At 44.4% G+C, this 17,773-nt stretch overlaps 1 protein-coding gene and 1 long non-coding RNA gene across 3 annotated transcripts in view; both read left to right on the plus strand.

Annotated features, from left to right (window-relative positions):
* Window positions 1–17,773, plus strand: part of B3GALT1 (beta-1,3-galactosyltransferase 1) — a 329,544-nt gene that overhangs the window by 244,449 nt on the left and 67,322 nt on the right. The window lies entirely within an intron of this gene.
* The window catches only part of LOC310704407, a 240,074-nt gene continuing 224,040 nt past the window's right edge, over window positions 1,740–17,773 (plus strand). Inside the window, exon 1 of the long non-coding RNA XR_014524771.1 lies at window positions 1,740–1,759. This is a non-coding gene — a long non-coding RNA (uncharacterized lncRNA). The remainder of the gene's footprint in view (window positions 1,760–17,773) is intronic.

The raw sequence follows: 17,773 nt of genomic DNA on the forward strand, positions 1-17,773 counted from the left end.
GTCACACGGGCATTTGGGTATAAGGGGAGGTGGTTGCAGGCTTAGATGTGGGAAATTTGCAGAAATAATATACAGTGGTACCTCGGGTTACAGACGCTTCAGGTTACAGACTCCACTAACGCAGAAATAGTACCTCAGGTTAAGAACTTTACCTCAGGATGAGAACAGAAATCGCATGACGGCAGCGCGGCAGCAGCGGGGGGCCTCATTAAGCTAAAGTGGTGCCTCAGGTTAAGAACAGTTTCAGGTTAAGAATGGACCTCCAGAACGAACTAAGTTCTTAACCCGAGGTACCACTGTATTCATGTTACGTATAATGATGAAGGTGTATGGCAATTAACATGTAATGTGAATTAACTGAAAATAAGGGGGGGATGAAAACAAAATGAGAGTAGTGAGAAGTGGTTTTGTAGGGGGGAATCCTTTCACTGCTGCGAGTAAGGAGCAGAGTGAAAAGAACTTCCCACAGGACTCTGCTGTCATCCTCTTTACTCCTTCCCCAGCCCCGTGGCCAGTCACAAGGCACATCAGGGACATGTCAGGCCCAGTGGAGCACCTCAGGCCCTTCAGAGGAAGCTGAGGCCTCCCACTCCTCATGCTGCAGCACCCAGTGGCTATCAGGAGCTCAGCCTACACTCACGTAGGACCCTGGCAGAGACACATGCCCAACTGGCATGTTCTCTCCCTCCTGGTTTTCATTCAGAAGCTTCAAAAGCTTTCTTCTGCATGAACATCACAGCAACTGGTGCCAACAGACACCGGCACACTTAGGGATCCACAGAGTTTGCACATCATGCGTAACAGACCTCAGCAACTCAGCATTTTGGCTAATCTACTTTTTTACATATAAACACACACAGAGCACTGCAACATGGCTCCCTCTCTCTCTAGCATCAAGCAGCAAAGGGGGGGGGAGGACAGTAGTCCCACTTCATGGAACACAGTAACACAAACATCCTGTCTCCGTCACTTCCCACTCTGCGGAGTCAAAACATATACGGTCATGTGACAGACAAAAATCCCATGACTGCAATCACGGAGCAGGAATTCTAACAGTGGCCTGCATCTTCATAGGCACTCTCAGTAAATAAGCTACTTGATGCACTTGGAGAGATGTTGCCCTCACAGGTGGAGGAGGTATACTGGAAAGGGCCATAGCATCTTCTCTACATGGATCAGGTCTCTCTGGTTGAATCCTCAGTGTCTCTAGGTAGGAATGCCTCCAGCCACAGAGAGCTGCCACCAATCAGTGCAGACATCGATGGACCAATGGCCTTGCTCAATGCATGCTGCATAGGATACCAGCAGAATGCCCTGTGTCAGTAGGGCTTGGCAAGGAAGGAAAGCATTATAATGCAGGTTCGGGGGGCAGGAAGGTCTTTTCACTCATACAGATGCACTCACTAGCGAGATATACTAATATTATAAATACAGTGGTACCTCGGGTTACAGACGCTTCAGGTTACAGACAGTTCAGGTTACAGACTCCACTAACCCAGAAATAGTACCTCTGGTTAAGAACTTTGCTTCAGGATGAGAACAGAAATCCCGTGGTGGCTAAAGTGGTACCTCAGGTTAAGAACAGTTTCAGGTTAAGAACGGACCTCCAGAACGAATTAAGTTCTTAACCTGAGGTACCACTGTATAGGTATCGACTAAACATTCGGAAAAACTTTCTGACAGTGAGAGTTGTTTGGCAGTGGAATGGACTCCCACAAGAGGTGGTGGACTCTCTTTTATGGAAAGTTTTTAAGCAGAGGTTGGATGACCATCTGTCATGGATGCTTTAGCTGAGATTCCTGCATTGCTAGACTGCCAACTCTTAAGATTCATTGATTCTGTGAAATCACAGGGCGTTAGCATGCATCCCTTGTGTGTTGCTTTGGGGAAGTCTGGCCCATTATAGCAAGTTCTCAGGGGAAGAGTTCGTTTTCAGCACCCTAAAAAATGCCAGTCAGAGAGATAACAGGCTTTTCCCCCATTTTGAAGCGTATCTACTAGGCAGTTATGCCTTTCCTGAGATTGCAACGTTCGAGACACATCTAAGGAGACAGTAATTCTGGGGTTGATTTAATCAATTGCTGTAGGAATATGCAATTGTTCCTGTCCTGCCAGCTCTGCTTATTTCATCTATGTTATTATTTGGGGTGGGGTGAAGAGACATTTTTCTATCTCTTGACAAGGTGTCATGCAGCAAAAAGGCACACACCGCATACTAATGGATTGCCAGGGAATGGTATCACCGCATCAGCATTTCTCCAGAAATACCTTATTCACTTGGAGTTGCCTGGCTGCTTCTTTTCAAAATATTGACAGTGTTTGTGAATGTGATGAGGGACTGGGGGGTTTACAGCAAGAAGAATGTTTGTACGTAATGCAAAACGCCAAGGAACAATCTTCGTAAGCTTTAGCACGCCTCGGTATTCTTCTGAAGAAACACTGGGTGGTAGTCAACTAAGTTTTATTCAAGAGTTACACTCATTGAAATTAATGAACATGACTAAGTTAGGTCCATTCATTTCAATGAGTCTACTCTGAGTAATACTTTGCTAAACCCACCAACTGTTGACTGTGGGCCAATTCAGCAGACATTCCAGATTTTCAGTAATGAAAACAGGGACCTGCTTACAAACACTGGAAACTACCAGCTCAAGCTAATGTCCACCTTGGTCAATATTATCTACTGGCGGCATCTCTGTGGAGTCTCAAAAATGAGGTCTTCTGCATCACCTGGTATCTGATGGAATATCTTCGATCATCAAGATCTAGAAACTTATACATCAATGGTCCTGGATTATATTACATTCTGCACAGCAAATGTCACCAGGGGAAAGTATGTTAAGTTGTATCCGAATAGGAAGCCCTGGATGACAGGAGAGGTTGGGAGATTATTGAAGGCCAGAAATTCTGCCTTTAGAACTGGGGACCAGGTATTATATGGCATAGAAAGAGCGAACTTGAAGAGGGGTATCAGGAAAGCAAAAGCGGAGTACAGAGGAAAAATTGAGGACCATCTGAGAAATCATGATACTAGACAAATATGGCAGGGAGTCCAACATCTGACTGGTTATAAATCAAGGAATTCATCAGTGGTAGAGAGTACTGCTTCCTTGGTGGGAGAGTTGAATACCTTCTTTGCCCGATTTGAGGTGACACCAACAGTGACTCCAACAGGGATGCCAGAGCTATTGGCGTCACTACCTACAGGAAATGCTGCCAGGGTGGAAGAGGGAGAAGTGAGGCGAATATTAAAGGAGGTAAACATGAGGAAGGCTATGGGCCCGGATGGGGTGGCTGGCAGGGTGCTAAGAGATTGTTCGGACCAACTGGCAGGAGTCTTTACGAAGATTTTTAACCAGTCTCTGGCCCAAGCCACTGTTCCACCCTGCCTGAAATCCGCTGCCATTATACCCCTGCCAAAAACATCAAAGATAGACAGTCTGAATGATTTTCGCCCTGTGGCGCTGACACCCATTATAATGAAATGTTTCGAAAAACTGGTGACGAAGCGCATCTTATCTTGTCTGCCAGTGGGACTTGACCCTTACCAGTTTGCGTACAAGGCAAAGAGATCCACAGAGGATGCTGTGGCAACGGCTTTACATGCTGTCCTGACTCATTTGGAGAAACAAGGGAACTACGCGAGACTGTTATTTGTAGACTTTAGTTCTGCATTTAATACTATTCTTCCGCATAGATTGGTGCCCAAATTATTAGACCTGGGACTTCCATCATGTTTGTGCAGGTGGATATTAGACTTTCTATCAAACCGTTCCCAAAGGGTCAGGTTGGGTTCCCACGTCTCTGCGGATCTCATCACGAATACGGGGACGCTGCAGGGGTGCGTGTTGAGCCCGCTTTTATACACGCTCTATACAGCTGACTGTGCCCCCAAATACCCCAGTAATAAGATCATTAAGTTCGCAGATGATACAACGGTGGTTGGTTTACTTACGGCTGGAGAGGGGGAGACGGACTATAGGAAGGAAGTTGAGCGGTTGGGGGAGTGGTGCAGGAAAAACAACTTACTGCTTAACTTAAAGAAAACAAAAGAGATCATTGTGGACTTTAGGAAATGTAAATTGAATATTCAGCCATTTATTATTGAGGGGAAGTGCATGGAACAGGTCTCAGTGTTTCGATTTCTGGGAATGGAGTTGAGAGACAACCTAACCTGGGGAGAGAACAGCAAAGACCTGGTGAAGAGAGCAGAGCAGAGGTTGTATTTTCTGAGAATCCTCTGGAAAAACAATCTCTCAAAGGACCTGTTGATGGCATTCTACCATTGCACTGTGGAGAGCGTACTAACTTATGGTCTGTGCGTGTGGTTTGGGAGCTGCACGGCCAGGGAAAAAACAATGCTATCCAGGATTGTAAAGGCTGCAGAGAGAATTATTGGGTGCGCTCTTTCCCACCTTAGATCAAATCTATGCTGCCAGGTGCCATAAGAAAGCGGCAGAGATAGCACATGATAGTACACACCCGGGAAATGATCTCTTTCAGCTTCTGCCTTCTGGAAGAAGGTATAGGGTTATAAAGGCCAGGACTAGCCACCTGAAAAACAGTTTCTACGCTAATGCAATTCTGGTTCTAAACGCAGCATAAGGGGTCTCTGTAGTATAGTGTATTTTAAAATGGGGTTTTAGAGTTTTTAGGGGGTTTTGAATGTTTTATGTAGTTTTTATGTAGTTTTATGTAGTTTTGTGGTAGTTTTATGTAGTTTTTATGTAGTTTTCAATTTCATTGTTCCGCAAGGGACAATGACAATAAAGATACCGTATCGTATCGTATCGATATTACCTTAATCTTTTCATAAAATAGTTTGAAACGGTTTTAGTTGTTTTTAGAACATATGGTTCTATTATTGTGACCTGCCCTGGGACCTTATGGTAACAGGCGAGTACAAACTCTTATAAATAAACAAACAAATGGAAAGATTTGACTGGAAACGTAAGAAAACTGATCCCTATGTAAAGCATGTGCTCTGGCACCCTTCCCCTTGTGATCTGCTCATTGCCATCAACATATCTCTGATGCAGGGGGAAATAAACACAACACAAATGTTACATCATTCAAGGAAAGAGCAAGGCTTGTGCATTGTCTGTTCCTCTGAAGTGCTTATTTAAGGAATTTACATTTGGAGACCAACCCTGTGCTTTCAGAAGAATGGCAGAGAGGCTGTTGTCGAGGAGGGTGGGGGTATGTCAGGGGCAGTCTAATCCATAGAACTGTTCTGCCCATTACTATTATTAGCAGCAGTCAACATTTACAGTACATTTATGGAGTAGAAACTTCCAAAGGTTCTTAACCCCACATGCACATCACACTATTATGGCTTTAAGACTGTAGCCCATGTCTCTCCTGACCCCAATCCCCCCCCCCCAAAAAAAATATCACTTCAGTATTGAAGGTCATTTCTGCTTATCATATTTGTATAACGTATAGCAGTAGTGTTTTTTTAAAAAATTAAAACACACACACCAGAAAGCTAAGTGGGGCAGGGGGAAGGACAGATGAGAAATGAATATAGCTGCTTCGATCACAAACTTTTGCTAAGTATTCATTTTAATGTGCTTCCAACGATCCATCTTGGTTAGATTTCAGCCCTCTAAATCACAGCATAATGTTTCTGCTGTACCACCAGATAACAGGATCTGCTTAAGTATCTGCACATTTCGACCACAAATAGGCAAAAATCGTTCTTTGAATGTCAGCATGGGCATTTTGCATGAAAAACGGCTATTCAGTCTCATTTGAGGAGCAAGAATCTTATTCCGACGCATGTCAAGCAAAAGGTAATAACTCAGAGAGGTACTGCATCAAACCGCTATCCAAAATTGACAAAAACATTGGGAAATAATAATTTCCCTGCTATTTGTCAGGTTTTAGAGGAGGAGGAGACGACAACTGGGAAACCTTTCTCCTCTCTCTGCTATCTTCTACAATGGTACTGCCATTTCCGATCACCACTCTCTCTCGTGCCATGTGGATGGCATGGCCAGACATTTAACAAGATTCTGCACACTGATAGCCAATTAACAGCTGACATAGTAGGAGTGTTTGCCATATGTAGGTGGACATTCACTACAGTGAACTTTGTACTGCAGAGACGTGCAACTTAGGGGCAGATTTAGGGTTGGGCAAGCATGCACTGGGCACAGGGCCAAGGGGGCACTGTCTCAAAACCTGGTAAGTGAGGCACTGGAGTTCTGAGAAGGAGGTGTGAGGCTCCGACAGGGTCCTAAAGTCCTCTCATCTCCTTCCCAAAGCCTAGTTAGCGCTTTCTAAGATTTGGGGAGGAGGTGAGACAGCTCTAGGACTCTGTCCCAGAGCCCTCGTGTCTCCTTCCCAAAGCCGGTCACCTCTTTACCCTCCTTTCAGAAGGCAGCATGAGGGCTGGGGCGGCACCAAATTTTGGCTTTGCACAGGGTTCCATAATACCCAAGTCCACCACTGAATTTAGGTCACATTCACACCATGCATTAAAAGCACTATGATGCCACTCAGTAGTATTTTTTCTAGAAAAAGAGGTGCCAGAACTCACCATGAACACCTCCCTCATTCTCTTAGAATGGCAACAGTGCCCACCTGAGAGGAGAGTTCTAGCTAGGGGGGCAAGCCCTCATACCACTGTAAACAATCATGGTTTCCCACAAAGAATTCTGGGTTGATTAATAGTTCTGAGAGTTGTTAGGAAACCCCTATTGCCCTCCCACAGCTAGAATTCTCAGAGTTCCCTTGGAAGGGGGGTAGATTGTTAAACCACTCTGGGAATTGTCTCTCTGCAAGGGGGATAGGAGACAGATTTGACAATAAAATGTCAAGGACATGAGGACATAAAGTGTTGAGGAGCCATCCACGGGACATCAACCAGTGTTTCCCTGCCTCCTTATAAATATGATTCCCACCTCACATGCACATAGAAAAATATGCTCAGCGCATGAAAATGTGTGCCATCTTTTAGTTCCTTTGTCCTCAGGGAGCTCTTAGCTCACCAATTTACAGGCAAGACCCATCAGGTTCAAAACTCAAAAGCCCCCTTCCCACTTCACAGTGCAGCTATTGGGATCCACAGAGTGTGGGATCTCTGACACAACTACAGAAGAGACTGGATAATAGTAGCTTAGAAGACTGTATGTCAGGAATGGGGGAGGGGGGGACAGAGCTTCAGTAGAAAGCTGGGTAACAAAAATATGGGATATAGTTTATATGATTAAATTAACAAACATAATAAGAGGGTCAGAGAGGGCAAGAACAGGGTAAGAAATGATAGAATGTTGACTGTGGCATTTTCACATGAGAATTCATGTCATTCGGTCTCATATTCTCGATACTCCTGATTAATGTTTTAAATCCGAAGTCACTTATTTTTAAACGCTCGTTTATTATGAAACATATGAAAGTATTAAGTGTCATCAGGATTGTAAATCAGATTAATGGGTGATTAACTCAATGTATGTCCTACTCAGAACAACCCCATGGAAATCGGTTCACTTATTTCACTGGTGTACTCTGAGTATGCCTGGGATAGGACTCAGTTTATTTAATATGAAATGAGAGGTGCTAGAAATAACCTATGTTTTTAAGTGCTTGTTACTTTTATTGTGTTTCAAGTTTGGATTTCAGGAGGGGGGATGTTGTATATTTTGTATGAATCCCCCCCCCTTTTTTTGAATCTTCTATGTGCTATTTTACATGGCTCAATGCCTTCAGATGTCATCGTAAATGGTGAGTTGTATATGAAATAAATACATAAATGATACAGTGGAAAACATTATTGAAATTTAGAGTAGAGGTATGATTTATATCTGAATGGTAATTATTATGTTAAGCATTTTGGGAAATTCACAAAATGTTCTGCACATTATTTCGCCAATAAAAAACGACTGGCTAGAAGAGACTGGCTGGAGAAGACACAGAAGTGGTTAATGAAGATTGATCTGTTTGTGCTACTGCCACTTTTGGCAGGAGGGGGATATTTACTTATTTATTTCATATAGATTCCTCCAGGGAGTTCATTTATGTATACATGCTCACCCTGCCCCCCATTTTATTCTCACAACAACCCTGAAAAGGTAGTCTAGGCTAGTTAAGTAGGAATGTGAACCTGAGCTGCCTTGATCAGCGGCGTAGCGTGAGTTGTCAGCACCCGGGGCAACGCAAGTAATTTGCGCCCCCTAACCCGGGGCAAGGCAAGTAATTTGCGCCCCCCCAACCCCTAACCTGCAAGTTGCCGCTGGCGCTGCCGCCCAAACGACGCCGCTTGCCCGGAGGAGGAGGGGGGCAGAGAGGCGAGGAAAATGCAACGGCCCAGCAGCTGCAGCAGCGGAGGCGGGGCTGTGAGGAGGGGCTGCCTGGCGCGTCCTCTGCGGCGAGCGCTGAGAGCCGCTGCCTGCCGGGCGCCTTCAGCCCGGACGCGTGCACAGCTCGTCGGTTCCGCGAGACATGCGGCTCCGCTACAGCCTGCACCCGAGGCTCTTCGGCGACTCCGGAGGCAGCGAGCGCGCCCCCCCAGATGTTGCGCCCGGTGCGGCCTGCCCCCCTTGCACCCCCCACGCTACGCCACTGGCCTTGATGCCAACCTGACACTCTTAATACAGTGGTACCTTGGGTTACATACACTTCAGGTTACATATGCTTAAGGTTACAGACTCCGCCAACCCAGAAATAATACCTCAGGTTAAGAACTTTGCTTCAGGATGAGAAAGCGTGTTCTCCTTCATGGAGAGCACGTGTTGCGGTGGGGGCTGCCAGGACACTCCAAAGTTGGGGGGCGGGCTAATTGATTGTTGGCCACTGATACGATTGGGGCTTCCCTTGTTGTTGGGAAGAAGTTAATGTTGCCATTTTTTGATTGACAGCCAGAAATAGTAAAACTCCTTGCACGAGGCTAGAGCTTCCTCTTTTCGCCCGTGCATCAGATTGCCCGTCCCTCCCTCCCTAGAATAGGGTTGTTCGCTTTGACCTTGCTATGCCTGTCATGGGGTCGTCTGCTTTGGAGCGGGGGCCTGGTAGGAATTTTGTCCATCTGGCTGATTGGCTGGGGCCATTTGGTTTTTGCCTACTGCGTAGCAAATGTCACAACTTGTAAGGTTCGCGGTTAGGCATTGGTTTATGGTTTGGTTGGTTGAGGGGCATGGATTGGCTGCGCCTGCCCCTCTAATGCTGCTACTGCAAGGGATTCCGTTAAAGGAATTGGGGGCTAACTATTGCTTGTCCACTCTGTCAAGGGGGCTTGGGCCATAGCAATGAGCTCCTGGTTGCACTTGGGGTGAGGGCAGGTTCCCTGCTCCGCGTAACCCCCAAGTGTATTCCCCCATTCTGACTTCCGCATCGTGCGGAATGTCAGTCTGTCCCCCATGGTGGGGGCAGATAGTCGCAACCAATGCCTACGCAACCACTCACAAATTTGTATTTTAATAAAGTTGTGGCCAAAATTATGCCAAAAATCTTAAACAAAAACTTCTGTGTGATGTGTGAGTTATTGGGGTGGACCTCGGGACCTCGACACGCAACAGAAATTGTGCTCTGGCGGCGTGGCAGCAGCAGGAAGGCCCCATTAGCTAAAGTGGTGCTTCAGGTTAAGAACAGTTTCAGGTTAAGAACGGACCTCCGGAACAAATTAAGTACTTAACCCGAGGTACCACTGTATGTCAAGTGAGAACCTGTGGCCCTACAAATATTGCTGGAATCTAGCTCCCATCAGCTCCAGCCAGCATGGCCAATGGTCTGGATTGATGGGAATTGTTGTCTGACACTTTATAGGGGGTGACAACTCCCTGCCCCTTGCTATAGTCACTACACAACACCACACTGGATGTAGAATGAATAGCATGGTTCTGTTAATAATTGTGATTAAATAGAATTGTTTCCGGCTGCGGGGGTGAGGATGAATGAATCGTTTCTGAATAAACTAGGAAGCTGGTGGCTAGGGAGGAGAAGACAGAGCTGCTGATTAAATTACTAGTAATAGTGGGAGAGCTCAACACAATCCAGCCAAAACTGAGTACATTTATATGCCCTGTTGTTTTAAATGGGAGAGAGTTGAATAGCTGACATCAACAGGACTTTGGCTCATACCCCATATTTGAATTCTGCAAGGTTATTATTAGCAGATTTAAGCCACAAAAAAGTTTATTGTTGTTATGGCTGCACAGTAATTTGTAATGCTTATTCCCTCGCTGTAGTTTTAATAGACCTTTTTAAACTTAACGGCATGCACATTATTTTTGTTATATAGACAAATATAGCGTCTCATACGGAATACTTTGGTAATAATGTCTCCCAATAAATTACCCAATTCAAAACCATGTTTCTTAGACACATTATTAAACTTAGCCTTTCAGGCTAATTTGATCCAAAAACTTAATTACTCTTAACAATGTAAGATTATTCTGCAATTCAGCAGTTTTTGGTGGGTACAGAAGATGCTAGGCAGAAAAGGTGGCTACTGTTTAAAAGGGTTGGTCTTCTGTGCGTGTCACATGTGTAAGAACGCCCTGGGTTGTGCTCAGACAGCGCCTTACGGGACAGAAAGTCTCCTTTTGTCCACAAGGCTGTTGGTTTAACCAAAATGATTCCCATCCCCACAGTAACCCCCAGTGCCACTTACCACACTGTTTGAGAGGAGAGTCCCCCAAACCTCTGGAATGGTGTAGAAGGGGATAACGGATGCTGCAGAGAAGAGGAACTGGCAAGACTCCTCCCCAACACCACTGGAGATGGAGGAGGAGGAGGAGAAGCAGAGGACAGAGAGTGAAGAAAGTGGGGTGGAGGGAACCCCTCTTCCCATCCTTTGAACCACCTGGGAAACTCCAACTTGCTGCATCTGGAACTGGGTGACACTTGAGGAAGTGCCATACACCTTGGAAAAGCAAGTCTAGAGTGTGATGCTAGGGTGATGTCCACTGTTTCTAGGAACTGTTCTTGTTGTGAGACTTTTGGGATTTTTGCTGAGAGCTTGTTTGGGCACTGGGTGAGAACCCAAACTGGGGAAATGAGAAACTGAGAAGGGACAGATCTGTCTATCTCTACCCCATTCCCAACCTTCGTTCTCCAAATAATTTCATTGGGTCTTAAGCAGCTGCAGGGCATGCTTTAATAATGCCCAGAGTGCGCACACACACTGTGGGGGCTGGCCTGTGGGTTGGGGCCAGGTGCAGAGGGCGAAAGGATCCCACCGTGCACCAGCCCAGCCCTCGACGGCAACAGTGATGATGGAGTGATGCCAACCCCAAGCCGCTTTGCAAGGCTGGAATGATCCCAGCCTCACAAAGTGACACAGGGTTGGCTCAGGGAGGGTGGCGTGACCAGCGCCCCTCCCCCCAAAAATGCACCCAGGGCGATCACTCTGGTAGCCCCCCCCCTCCATGTTACACCCTGGTCTTAAGAACACTCGCTTGGGAGTAAGTCCCACTGAACTTATGGGACTTTCTTCTGATTAAGCGTGCATAAGACTGTCCTGTTAATACTGAATTCCACTTGCTTCCCATAAAACAAAACAAAACAAAATGGCAGGGGAGGCCTTCTTAAGCCTTGAAACAAAGCGTTTATGAGTATTTTCCATAGCAGTAATACATGGAACTTAAAACTGCATAGGATCAAGCTGTCAATCATACTGGAGTGTGACAGAATGTTAGGAAGTGACTATGACGGTGGCATGGAATAGTTTTCCAATAACATGATTTCTGGGGAAACATGGGAAATAGCATCACTAAACAAATTAGTGATAGCGATAGTCATAAACATTTCACAAGATTCAGGGGATAGATAGATTATAGAGATGGATGTAACATACTATTGGGCTGGAAGAGGACATTTTAGAGTCTGGCTCAGTGAAGCCCATGGGAAAATGTGTTAAGAATATGTACGGTAATTTATTTTATTTATTTTTTTGTAATGTGCTTGTTTTCTTTATTGCCCCGGTCTTAGTTTCTGTTCTTAATTAAAGCCATGTGCAAAATGGGTATAATGCAGTCACTGAAACTCTCTTGACGATGCCATTCTTTAGAGCTCAGCTCTTTAATGTTGTAATTATGCTATTGGTATAAATGTAACTCTTTATTATGTGGGGTGTAGCATACTTGTGGGAAGATGAAAAAGCAGCTTTTCTGTATATCTCCATCTCCGTTTTAAAAAAAAAATTCTTATGGAGAGACTGTATTTTATTTCATCCCTCTGAACATGTTAAGTATTTAATGTGGCTTAAATTCTCTGAACAGAGAAAGCCAAGTTCTACAACACTACGTTTTCTCATTTATTTCATACTCTCCTTGGCATCTTACATCAGGAAGAATAATGTTAAGTCAAGCTTCAACACTTTCTGTTGGTTAAGTAAATATCTGTTCTGACATTGATATATACTGAATTTTCTAAGCATCTCTAGTGCTCAGCAAAACTGCCCTATTTGACTGTCTTTTGAGAAGGTTGCAGGGTGTTTAAGATAAGCAAGAAACACTATGGGAAATCAGATTAGTTCTAGGTAAGCAGTTGCACAATGATCAAAGGCAACATAAAACTATTACTCTATGCAAATATATTTTATAAAATAACAATATTACTATATTGCTGGATGTGGTACATAATTGTATGGGAGGTGCATCAGACCAGTGGGGAGAGAGCTCTCCTTTGAAGCAATGATTCAACAACCTGTCACATTTCAACTCTTGCAACAGGTTTTGATGACAATGAAGATTGCATCTTAAATACTTTAAAATTAAAGGGATGTGTATTATGATTGAGAATGCAGAGTGACATGTTCAGAGAGCTTATATCCAAGGCTCTAGGGATACCATCCTAAACCCTCCCCCCTTCCCATGGTGGCAGGTCATGAAATTCAAGGGCCAGCTATAAGGGCCATTGGTTTATTTAAATAGAACACAAAAATCTCCCAAAATTTAGCTAGTTAAAGTTATTGCTGAGGCACTTGTTTGTTATGATCAAACTGTTAAGAGAGACCCTGACAAACAGCTGACCTTAATCATCTGAAATGGATCCATGAATTCACCTGCCTCCATGTAGCTTTCAGAAATGTGACAAGCCATCTCTCAGCCTGACATACCATTTCCTTCCTTCCTTCCTCCTTCTCCTTGTAGCAGGAGCACGCAGAAATTTAGCATCGAGAAAAATGATAATAAACCCCTTACTGAGGCAAAAGGAGGTCTCAGATATGTGGATGAATACCAATATGTTGAGTAAATTTTCATTGAGCAGGATGGTTGCAGAAGTTTGCTTGTCAAGAGTTGACCTCGTTGTTGCTTTCCAAAGAGTAACACAATTAATTAAATGATGAGGTACCCAGCATATTTCTCAAAGACATAGTCGCTTCCTGTCAAATAAAATGGGGAGGGGGTTTCAGTTATTTGACATCTCAGTGAGAAACATGTCAGGAATCTTTAACGCCCTGGATTTACACAAAAGTCACCCACATATATGGCAGTGCTGTTACTCAAGTCTAAAACTGTTCTTGTTTATCTGTGGATATCAGATCACCAGAAGCTAACGTTTTTCCCATCTGTTGAGAGTAACATCATTTTATTCGACTATCTGCTAAATGTATAGTTAGTCTTGCCCATTTAATAATGCTTACTATAAAAACAAGGAAATGCTTAAGGTACCACATAAAAAAGGTAAAGGGCCCGTGAACGGTTAAGTCCAGTCAAAGGCGACTATGGGGTTGTGGTGCTTATCTTGTTTTCAGGCCGAGGGAGCTGGTAATTGTCCACAGACAGCTTTCCAGGTCATGTGGCCAGCATGACTAAACCACTTCTGGTGCAATGGGAAACCATGGCGGAAGCCAGAGCACACAGAAACGTCATTTACCTTCCCGCCGGAGAGGTACCTATTTATCTACTTGCACTAGCGTGCTTTCAAACTGCTAGGTAGGCAGGAGCTGGGACAGAGCAACGGGAGCTAACCCCATTGTGGCGATTCAAACCGCTAACCTTCTGATCAGCAAGCCCAAGAGGCTCAGTGATTTAGACCACAGCATCACCCACATCCCTCTATGGTATCACATAGGCTCATGTTGGTATTTGTTGTTGTTTAGTCATTTAGTCATGTCCAACTCTTCGTGACCCCATGGACCAGAGCACGCCAGGCCCTCCTGTCTTCCACTGCCTCCTGCACTTTGGTCAAACTCATGCTGGTAGCTTCAAGAACACTATCCACCCATCTCGTCCTCTGTCGTCCCCTTCTCCTTCTGCCCTCAATCTTTCCCAACATCAGGGTCTTTTCCAGGGAGTCTTCTCTTCTCATGAGGTGACCAAAGTCCTGCGCCTCAGCTTCACGATCTGTCCTTCCTTCCAGTGAGCACTCAGGGCTGATTTCCTTCAGAATGGATAGGTTTGATCTTCTTGCAGTCCATGGGACTCTCAAGAGTCTCCTCCAGCACCATAATTCAAAAGCATCAATTCTTCGGCGATCAGCCTTCTTTATGGTCCAGCTCTCACTTCCATACATCACTACTGGGAAAACCATGTTGGTATATAAAGCCCTAAACAACTTGGGACCAGCCTATTTGAGCCCCAAGCCCAGGAAAGGCGCTTTTGACTATGCCACACACTTCTGAGGTACAGTTTGTGACCACCTAGGGCACGGCTTTTACCATTGCCACGACTATTTTGTGGAAATCCCTCCCTTAGGTATCCAGCAAGCATCTGTGGTGCTATGGGTAGGACTAGGGGTAGGAACCTGTTGGCTGTCCTGATGTTGATATACTGCCATCATCCCTGACGCAGCCTGAAGAAGTTGAAGCCCATCAATATCTAGAGAGCCAAAGGTTCCCCATCCATGCTTTGGGTGTTTAAAACATTGACACAGACTTTCCCAGTAGTGTGACACAGCCATGCTGTTGTTGGTTTTCCCCCTGTATTTTATTTTGCAGATGCTTTCAAGTCTTAAAATGCACAAGATTCTGGTATCTTATAAGTTGAGCGGGTCAGAAAGCCCTACAAACAAAACAAAACAAATAGATAAGCTAATGCACAGTTCTGTGTTAGGGGAGCCCTTTGTGAAGTTTTGCCATTTGAGAATTCAAGGCGCATTGGTACATTTATCATCTTCTTGTACAGCCTCCACTTAACACAATCTATAATAATGGTAAATCAAGTGTTGGCAGGTGCTGGATGTCAAGGCTGTGGTTCCCAAGACATAGAGAAACAGAAAAGATTGAAGGAACGCATCAATTGTGTAAACTTAGCCCGTGAACTGACTAATTAGCAGGGTGTCTTCATTAATCTAGAACGAGCCTTTAACATCATGGGGCCTTACCAAATGTAAACGCTGCTACAACACAAGAATAGGTATTTTTAATAAAATTAAAAAATCCGCAAGCAAAACTTCTGGGCAAAACCATTCAGAAAGAGGATTATTTGTTAACATAGAAACATGCAGCAAGTCCTGTAGGTATATTAGTCATACATCTACATTTATTGTGAATTATATCTAAGATTATATACATTAATATCAATAGCATACCCTCCACCATTTCTCTGATGAAAATAGAGACATTCCAACATTTCTCCAATGAAAATAGGACGTCCTAAGGAAAAGTGGGACATTCTGGGGTCAAATCAGAAACCAGGACAGCTTCTGTAAATCCGGGACTGTCCCTGAAAAATAGGGACACTTGGAGGGTCTGCAATAGTTAGTGTGGCATAAAACATTCAATCCAGGGGGGTGGTCAGATGATTTTAGAATATGGGAATTAAATAATCTGACTAAAGTTGGGGAGCTGATTATTGATGGTAGATTCTTGGCTAGGGAAGTGGTTGTACGGGAAACAGGAGAGGTGGATTTCAGTATTTTCAAGTACTGAAATTATTTTAGCTGAACTTGGTCCTTTTCTTTCACTTAGAAAAATTAACTCAATGGGAAAAAATGTTGATTATATATTCTGAAGATGTACTGGTGTGTCAAGAATGCCTGTGGGAATGATGTTAAGTCATGACATAGCATGGCTCCTGTGGGGCATTTATCAAGGCTGCTGCATTTAATTGCAGCTCCACCGCTGCTTGCAGCAACAGCAAAATTAGCAACAATGTGGGGGGCAGAGACTAATTGCAAACTTCTGCCACCTTATATCTTTCAAATAAGCCAGGCCGCCACCAAATTTCAAAGCTCCGAAAAAATCACAATAAACTTTGGAGGCCATTGTCACACACCCATCCCCTGGTGACTATGAACATGGCCGGGCTGAATACTTCTAGCATGCATTAATAAACATGATACAAAGGGGGTCCGAGTCTGCATTTGTGGGGCAATAGCATAAACGCATGAAGTACATTTGGCATTAGACATACAATGGTACCTCGGGTTAAGTACCGTATTTTTCGCCCCATAGGGCGCACCGGCCCATAGGGCGCACCTAGTTTTTTTGGGGGGGATAAAGAAAAAAAATACCCCCACAGCACAGGGCTGGGGCAGGGGAAGCCCGAGCTTCCCCCGACCCCAGCCCCCAGAACAGGCTGCTATCCGCAAGCCTAGGGAAGTCGCCCTGGTCTCCCCAGGCTTGCGGATATCTGCCCGAAGCCCGGGGCGCGCGCCCCTGGCTTCAGGATGCAGGCAGCTCTCCGCAAGCCTTGGGAGCCCGGCGGGAACTCCCGCGGGCTCCCAAGGCTTGCAGATAGCTTCCTGAAGCCTGGAGAGCGAGAGGGGTCGGTGCGCACCGACCCCTCTCGCTCTCTAGGCTTCAGCGAAAGCCTGCATTCGCCCCATAGGATGCACACACATTTCCCTTTCATTTTTGGAGGGGAAAAGGTGCGTCCTATAGGGCGAAAAATACGGTGCTAATTTGTTCTGGAGGTCCGTACTTAACCTGAAACTGTTCTTAACCTGAAGCACCACTTTAGCTAATGGGGCCTCCTGCTGCTGCCGCGCCGCCGGAGCACGATTTCTGTTCTCATCCTGAAGCAAAGTTCTTAACCTGAAGCACTATTTCTGGGTTAGCGGAGTCTGTAACCTGAAGCGTATGTAACCTGAAGGGTATGTAACCCGAGGTACCACTGTAGAGCACAATGCGCTTCTCCTGGAAATGTCTGGCCCAAGTTCCTAAGCAGAAACGGTGTCTTATTTAGCATGGAAATTCAGTTGACTGGGTGGCCACCTTAACTGGGTCACCGGAATATACAGAGATGAATGCATAAAAATCATATATGTAGTCTAAACCCCTAAAATATTGAGAATTATTACTAATACTTTTATTACAAATACACATTGCTTTTGCATTATGTGTAGCTGTTTTATTCCTTACCTTGGCATACCAGGTTTTTAAAAGTTTCAGAGTTAGCATATTTATAACATACATATATTTATAGTATATGTTCTTGTTATTAATATAAGAAGAAGCTATTAAGATAAGGTCATAATATAAAATAAAAAAAATCCAGTGCTATATATTTTGGAACTTGAATGTATATATCTGTTCTATAGCAACTTACCTGTTTTGTTTTGTTTTAAATCCTCAACATATGCATTTAGAACTGTAGATTATTTAGCTCATTCAAGAATTAGCAAGTGCTTTGCAATTTATAGCATTAAGTAGACCAGGCTATAACAGCAAATGCTTAAGAGATAAACTTGTGTTTTTTGGGTAACTTCCTCCCACACTTTCTTTTCTCCTAATAGGGTTAAAACAAACTCTATAGATACATTAAGTTAATCAATATATCTGCACACATCAAATTATATCAAACACTTAAGATAAATAAACAGACCAGGGATGCTAATTAGGTTTACACCAGCAATATCTCTGGAGAACTGAGCAATCATAGAA

The sequence above is a fragment of the Podarcis liolepis genome (genome assembly GCF_965112155.1).
Source record: "Podarcis liolepis genome assembly, chromosome: 1".
Lineage (NCBI taxonomy): Eukaryota > Metazoa > Chordata > Lepidosauria > Squamata > Lacertidae > Podarcis > Podarcis liolepis.